General features: G+C 39.0%; 1 pseudogene; it reads left to right on the top strand.

Annotated features, from left to right (window-relative positions):
- Positions 1–233: 233 nt before the first annotated feature.
- LOC100687263 lies at positions 234–1,232 on the top strand (annotated as a pseudogene).
- The last annotated feature ends 6,711 nt before the right edge of the window (positions 1,233–7,943 follow it).

Here is a 7,943-nt window from a genome sequence, read left to right as displayed (position 1 = left end):
TTAAAGCTAGTTACAGCTGTATAATTTAGTCATATTTATTATTTTGCCGTATTTGTATGTATGTATATAAAATGCATTGTGTTGTATAGGCCAAGCTGTTGAAATATTGCCAGAATGGTTCTTGATATTCCAAAAACTAAGCACGAACTATAAAGGGGGAGGGTTAATAGATTGAACTACATGAAAATATAAAACTTCTACCTATCAAAACACACACTTAGGGCTTTGAAAACATGGCAGAGAAAAAGCAAAGAAAAAAGATAGCTGTGGTTTCAGAAAATCTCCTGAAAAAGAGGAAGGCTTATCAGGCCCTGAAAGCCACTCAAGCAAAGTTGGTACTTTCGGACAAGAAGGAGCAGGAGAAAATAAAAGAGCTCAAGTTTAACCGACTGGAATGGCTCCTACATGATTGATTCCTGGTGGCAGCAACGTGACAGGGTGCACCTCAGACGTCTAGAAGTGAAACCTCATGGTTTGGAAGTGCCACATAAACATTCCTTGGCCTTTGTTGTATTGCATCCAAAGGATTAATAGAGTGAATTCACTGGTGCAGAGGACCATTGCAGGGCTTCACCTAAGGATTTTCAGTGGTGACTTTGCCAGAATGATCCCTCCCACCCCCAGACCATATAAACACCGTGCATATAGAAATGAACCTTATGTAACCTGGGGATTTCCAAATCTGAAGTCTGTCCAGGAACTCATCTTGAAACAAGGACAAGCCAAGGTCAAGAATAAAACCATCCTGGGGCACCTGGGTGGCTCATCAGTCCATTAAAGTTCTGACTCTTGATCTCAGCTCAGGTCTTGATGGCAGGGTCCTGAGTTCAAGGCCCCCAATGAGTTTTTATTTTTAAGATAGCCTAAATAAATAAATAAATTTTAAATAAATTTTAAAATAAATAAATATTTTATTTAATAACAAAGTAAATTTTTATTTTAAATAAGTAAAGAAATAAATTAATTAAAAGATAAATAAAACCATCCCTTTGACAGACAGTACAGTGATTGAGGAGCACCTGGGGAAGTATGGTGTTATTTTCTTGGAAGACCTCATTCATGGAAATTGCCTTTCCTAGGAAGAATTTCCAAACAATCTCTGAGTTCTTACATCCTTTCCATATCTCCGCAGCCCCTCCTGCTCCCAGGAATAGAGTAGGCTTCTTCAAGGAGGTGGGCTGACCTGGCTATGGAGTAAATGCATCAATCAGCTCATTCGGCAGTGGAATTAAATCCAGAATATCTGCAAGCACAATGCATTGGAGGCATGTGTTTGTCTTTTTGAGTTGTTATCTGTATCTTCAAAGATTATCTTTGACTATATCTTCAGAAACTGAAGAGAGTGATCAAGGAAAAGGTGATGATATTCCTGGCAGGCACTTCTCATCATAGCCCAGTTCCAAGGAAAATTTTACTGTTTTGTTTTAAAATTTGTTTTTCACTTTAGTGCTCCTTTTGTTTTATTTTGTTCAGTTCTTCTTTTTCTCTTATTTTCTGGTCTCTGACCTCTTCAGAATCATCTAGAGTGTATTTTACTTAGGTTGTGGTTGATATTTTTGACTCAGCTTGCTCATATAGCCACTCTGCACTAGATGATATGAAAAGAAGGAAAAATTCACCACAAAAGAAAGAACCAGAAACAATGCTCTCTGCCACAGAGTTACAGAATTTGAATTTCAATACAATGTCAGAAATTCAATTCAGAAGTACAATTATAAAGTTACTGGTGGCTCTGGAAAAAAGTGGAAAGGACTCTAGAGATTTTGTTATTGCAGAATTGAGATCTAATCAGGCCAAAATTAAAAATAGATTAAAGGAGGTGCAATCCAAACTGGTTGCTCTAACTGCTAGGGTTAATGAGGTGGAAGAGAGAGTGACTGACATAGAAGACAAGTTGATGGTAGGGAAGGAAGCTGAGGAAAAAAAGAGAAAAACAATCAAGATCCCACGAGGAAAAGCTTAGGGAAATAAATGATAGCTTGAGAAGGAAGAATATATGTCTAATTGGGATTCCAGAAGAAACTGAGAGAGAGGACCACAAAGTATATTTGAACAAATCATAGCTGAGAACTTCCCTAAACTGGGGAAGGAAACAGGTATTCAAATCCAAGAGATAGGACCCCCATGAAAAAATCAATAGGGCAGCCCGGGTGGTTCAGCAGTTTAGTGCTGCCTTCTGCCAAGGGCGTGATCCTGGAGACCTGGGGTCGAGTCCCACATCGGGCTCCCTGCATGGAGCCTGCTTCTCCCTCTGCCTGTGTCTCTACCTCTCTCTGTGTGTGTGTCTCATAAATAAATAAATGAAAAATTTTTTAAAAAATCAATAAAAACCATTCAACACCTTGACATGTAATAGTGAAACTTGCAAATTTCAAAGATAAAGAGAAAATTCTTAAAGCAGCTCAAGATAAGAGATTCATAACTTATTATGGGGAAAAATACCAGATTAACAGCAGACTTCTCCACAGAGACTGGCAGGCCAGAAAGGGCTAGCATGATATATTCAGGGCACTACGTGAGAAGAACATGCAGCCAAGAATACTTTATCCAGCAAGGCTCTCATTCAGAATAGAAGGAGAGATAAAGATCTTCCAGGATAGGCAGAAACTGAGAGAATATGTGACCCACCAAACCAGCTTGTAAGAAATATTAAGGGCGACCCTGTAAAAGAAAGAGGAAGTCCAAGGAAACAATCCACAAAAACATGGACCAAATAGGTAACACGATGACACTTGAATTCATATCCTTCAATAGTTACTCTGAACATGAATGGGCTAAATGATCCCATTAAAAGATGCAGAGTATCAGACTGGATAAAAAAGCAAGACCCATCTATATGCTGTCTATAATAGACTCATTTTATTTTATTTATTTTTTTAAAGATTTTATTTATTTATTCATGATAGACAGAGAGAGAGAGAGAGAGAGAGAGACAGGCAGAGGGAGAAGCAGGCTCCATGCCGGGAGCCTGATGCAGGACTCGATCCCAGGACTCAAGGATCACGCCTTGGGCCACAGGCAGGTGCTAAATCACTGAGCCACCCAGGGATCCCCTAAGAGACTCATTTTAGACCTAAGGACACCTCCCATCTGAAAAGGAAGGGGTGGAGAACCATTTACCATTCAGATGGTCCTCAAAAGAAAGCTGGGGTAGCAATCCTCATATCAGATAAATTAGAGTTTATACCAAAGACGGTAATAGGAGAAGAAGAGGGACACTGTATCACCTTAAAGGGTCTATCCAACAAGAAGACCTAACAATAATGAATATTTATGCCCCCAATGTGGGAGCTGCCAAGTATATCAATTAATAACCAAAGTAAAGAGATACTTAAATAATAATACATGAATAGTAGGAGACTTCAATACGGCACTTTTAGCAAATGACAGATCTTCTAAGCAGAACATCACCAAAGAGACAAGGGTCTTAAATGATACACTGGACCAAATAGATTTCACAGATATATATAGAATTTTCCATCTGAATGCAACTGAATACACATTCTTCTCAAGTGCACATGAACAACATGCTGGGTCACAAATCAGGTCTCAACCAATACCAAAAGATAGGAATTGTCCCCTGCATATTTTCAGACTACAATGCTTTGAAACTAGAACTCAGTCACAAGAAGAAATGGGGAAGAAACTCAAACACATGGAGGTTAAAGACCATCCTACTAAGAGATGAATGGGTCAACCAGGAAATTATAGAATTAAAAAGATTCATGGAAACTAATGAAAATGAAGATGCACCCATTCAAAATCTTCAGGATACTGCAAAAGCAGTCCTAAGAGGGAAATACATTGCAATACAAGCCTCCCCCCCCCAAATTGGAAAAAACTCAAATACACAAGATAACCTTGCATCTGAAAGAATTGGAGAAAGAGCAGCAAGTAAGGCCTACACCAAGCAGCAGAAGAGAGATAATAAAGACTCAAGCAGAACTCAATGAAATTGAGACCAGAAGAACTGTAGGATGGATCAACAAAACCAGGAGTTGCTTCTTTGAAAGAATTAATAAGATAAATAATCCCTAGTCAGCTTTATTAAAAAGAAAAGATAAAAGACTCAAATGAAAAAAATCATGAATGAAAGAGGAGAGATCACAACCAATACCAAGGAAATACAAATGATTTAAAAAACATATTATGAGCAGCTATATGCCAACAAATTAGGCAATCTAGAAGAAATGGATGTATTTTTGGAAAACCACAAATTACCAAAACTGGAACAAGAAGAAATAGAAAACCTTAGCAGAACAATAACTAGGGAGGAAATTGAAACAGTCATCATAAACCTCCCAGGGCCAGATGGCTTCCTAGTGGAATTCTACCAAATGTTTAAAGAAGACAAAATACTTATTCCACTAAAACTGTTTCAAAGGATAGAAAGGGAGGGAATACTTAAAACCTGTTTTATGAGGCCAGCATTACCTTGATTCCAAAACCAGACAAAGAAACCACAAAAAAGGTGAATTATAGATCAATATCCCTGATGAATACAGATTCAAAAATTCTCACCAAGAAATTAGCCAATAGGATCCAACAGTACCTTAAAAAGATTATTCACCATGACCAAGTGGGATTTATCTCCGGGATGCAAGGATGGTTCAATACTCATAAAACAATCGACGTGATACATCATATCAACAAGAGAAAACACAAGAGGGCAGCCACGGTGGCTCAGCGGTTTAGCGCCGCCTGCAGCCCAGGGTGTGATCCTGGAGACCTGGGATCAAGTCCCACGTCAGGCTCCCAGCATGGAGCCTGCTTCTCCCTCTGCCTGTGTCTCTGCTTCCCTCTCTCTCTCTGTGTTTCTCATGAATAAATAAATAAACAATTTTTTTTAAAAAAAGAGAGAGAGAAAAGACAAGAATCATATGATCCTCTTAATAGTTGCAGAGAAAGCATTTGACAAAATACAGCATCTATTCTTGATCAAAACTCTTCAAAGTGTGGGGGCAGAGGGAACATTCCTCAATATCTTAAAAGCCATTTATGAAAAGTACATAGTGAATATCATTCTTAATGGGGAAAAACTGAGAGCCTTTCCCCTAAGATCAGGAACATGACAGGGATATCCACTCTCACCATGCTATTCAACAGAGTACTAGAAGTCCTAGCCTCAGCAATCAGGCAACAAAACGAAATAAAAGGCATTCAAATTGGCAGAGAAGAAGTCAAACTCTCCCTCTTCCCAGATGACGTGATACTCTACATAGAAAACCCAAAAGACTCCACCCCAAGATTGCTAGAACTCATACAGCAATTTGGCAGTGTGGCAGGATACAAAACCAATGCCAGAAATCAGTGGCATTTCTATACACTAACAATGAGACTGAAGAAAAAGACATTAAAGAATCAATCCATTTACAATTGCACCCAAAAGCATAAGATACCTAGGAATAAACCTAACCAAAGAGGTAAAGGATCTCTACCCTAAAAACTACAGAACACTTCTGAAAAAAAATGGAGGAAGACACAAGCAAATGGAAAACATTCCATTCTCGTGGGATTGGAAGAATTAATATTGTGAAAATGTCTATGCTACCCAGGGCAATTTATACGTTCAATGCAATCCCTATCAAAATACCATGGACTGGGATCCCAGTGTGGCGCAGTGGTTTAGCGCCTGCCTTTGGCCCAGGGCGCGATCCTGGAGACCCGGGATCGAGTCCCACGTCGGGCTCCCGGTGCATGGAGCCTGCTTCTCCCTCTGCCTATGTCTCTGCCTCTCTCTCTCTCTCTCTGTGACTATCATAAATAAATTTTAAAAATTAAAAAAAAATACCATGGACTTTCTTCAGAGAGTTGGAACAAATAATCTAAAGATTTGTGTGGAATCAGAAAAGACCCCGAATGGCCAGAGGAATATTGAGAAAGAAAGCCAATCCCCGGGGCATTACAAGGCCAGATATCAAGCTGTATTACAAAGCTGTGATCAACAAGACAGTGTGGTACTGGCACAAAAACAGACACATAGATCAATGGAACAGAATAGAGAACTCAGAAATGGGCCCTCAACTCTATGGTCAACTAATATTCGACAAAGCAGGAAAGACTATGGAAAATGGACAGTATCTTCAATAAATGCTGCTGGGAAAGTTGAACATCCACATGCAGAAGAATGAAACTAGACCATTCTCTTACACCAGACACAAAGATAAACTCAAATTGGATGAAATATCTAAATGTGAGACAATAATCCATCAAAATCCTAGAGGAGAACACAGGCAACACCCTTTGAACTTGGTCACAGCAACTTCTTGCAAGATACATCCATGAAGGCAAGGGAAACAAAAGCAAAAATAAACTATTGGGGCTTCATCAAGATAAAAAAGCTTCTGCACAGCAAAAGAAACAGCCAACAAAACCAAAAGACAACCTACAGAATGGGAGAAGATATTTGCAAATGACATATCAGATAAAGGGCTAGTCTCCAAGATCTATAACAAACTCATTAAACTCAACACCCAAGAAACAAAAAATCCAATCATGAAATGGGCAGAAGACATGGACAAAAATTTCTCCAAAGAAGACATAGACATGGCCAACAAGCACATGAGGAAATGCTCCACATCACTTGTCATCAGGGAAATACAAATCCAAACCACAATGAGATACCACCTCACACCAGTGAGAATGGGGAAAATTCACAAGACAGAAAACAACAAATGTTGGAGAGGATGTGGAGAAAGGGGAACACTCTTGCACTGTTGGTGGGAATGTGAACTGGTACAGCCACTCTGGAAAACTGTTGGAGGTTCTTCAAAGAGTTAAAAATACAGCTACCCTACAAACCAGCAATTGCACTACTGGGGATTTACTCCAAGATACAGATGTAGTGAAAAGCCGAGGCACCTGCCCCCCAATGTTCATAGCAGCAATGTCCACAATAGCCAGACATGTGGAAGGACCCTCGATGTCCTTTGACAGATGAATGGATAAAGAAGATGTGGTTTATGTATACAATGGAATATTACTCAGCCATCAGAAAGGACGAATACCCACCATTTGCTTCGATGTGAATGGAACTAGAGTGTGTTATGGTGAGTGAAATAAGTCAACCAGAGAAGGACAATCATCATATGGTTTCACTCATATGGGGAATATAAGAAATAGTGAAGGGATTATAAGGGAAAGGAGGGGAACTGAGTGGGAAAAATTAGGGAGACAAACCATGAGAGACTCCTAACTCTGGGAAACAAAAAGTTGTGGAAAGGGAGGTGGGTGGGGGATTGGCATAACTGGGTAATGCACTGCGGAGGGCACTTGATGGGATGAGCACTGGGTGTTACGCTATATTTTGGCAAATTGAACTTAAAACAAATTTTAAAAAACTAAAAAAAATTTTAAAAAAGATCCCTGGTGTGATTTCAGTCTCAAACTTGCTAAGATTTTTTTTGTGACCTCCTTGTATTATCTATCCTGAAGAATGTCCCGTATATGCTTAACATAATGTGTATTCCTCCGCTATTGGGTGAAGTATTCTGTAAATGTGTGTTGGGTTCATTTGATCTAAAATATAGGTCAAGTCCAACATTTGCTTATTACTCTTTTGTCTGAATAATCTATTATTGAAAGTGGGGTATTGAATTCCCCTATTACTGTATTTTAGTGTATTTCTCCTTCAGATTTTAGTATTTGCTTAATTTATTTAGGTAGAGACATCTCCCACTATTTGAAAGTAGAGCATTTCTATGAAAACTTTCATGAGCAGAAATGGTATAAATCAAAAAAGCAATTGCCTTTAATTTATATGGAAAACTTTAGAGCATTCTCACTATCCAAAAAATGGCTTTTCTTAGTTTTTTCTGATACCTTAGGACACATCTCGTTAATGAAAGCACAAAACAAATCTGGATAAAGCACAGATGCTCACAGACACAGTTCAAAGCTATCAAGGCTTGATGCTGAGATGCTAAGTGCAGTTCCCAGGGAGG

The sequence above is a fragment of the Canis lupus genome, chromosome 3 (genome assembly GCF_011100685.1).
Source record: "Canis lupus familiaris isolate Mischka breed German Shepherd chromosome 3, alternate assembly UU_Cfam_GSD_1.0, whole genome shotgun sequence".
Classification (NCBI taxonomy): Eukaryota; Metazoa; Chordata; class Mammalia; order Carnivora; family Canidae; genus Canis; species Canis lupus.
The sequence above is the reverse complement of the archived record's forward strand: the minus strand, read 5'-3'. Positions and strand labels throughout refer to the sequence as shown.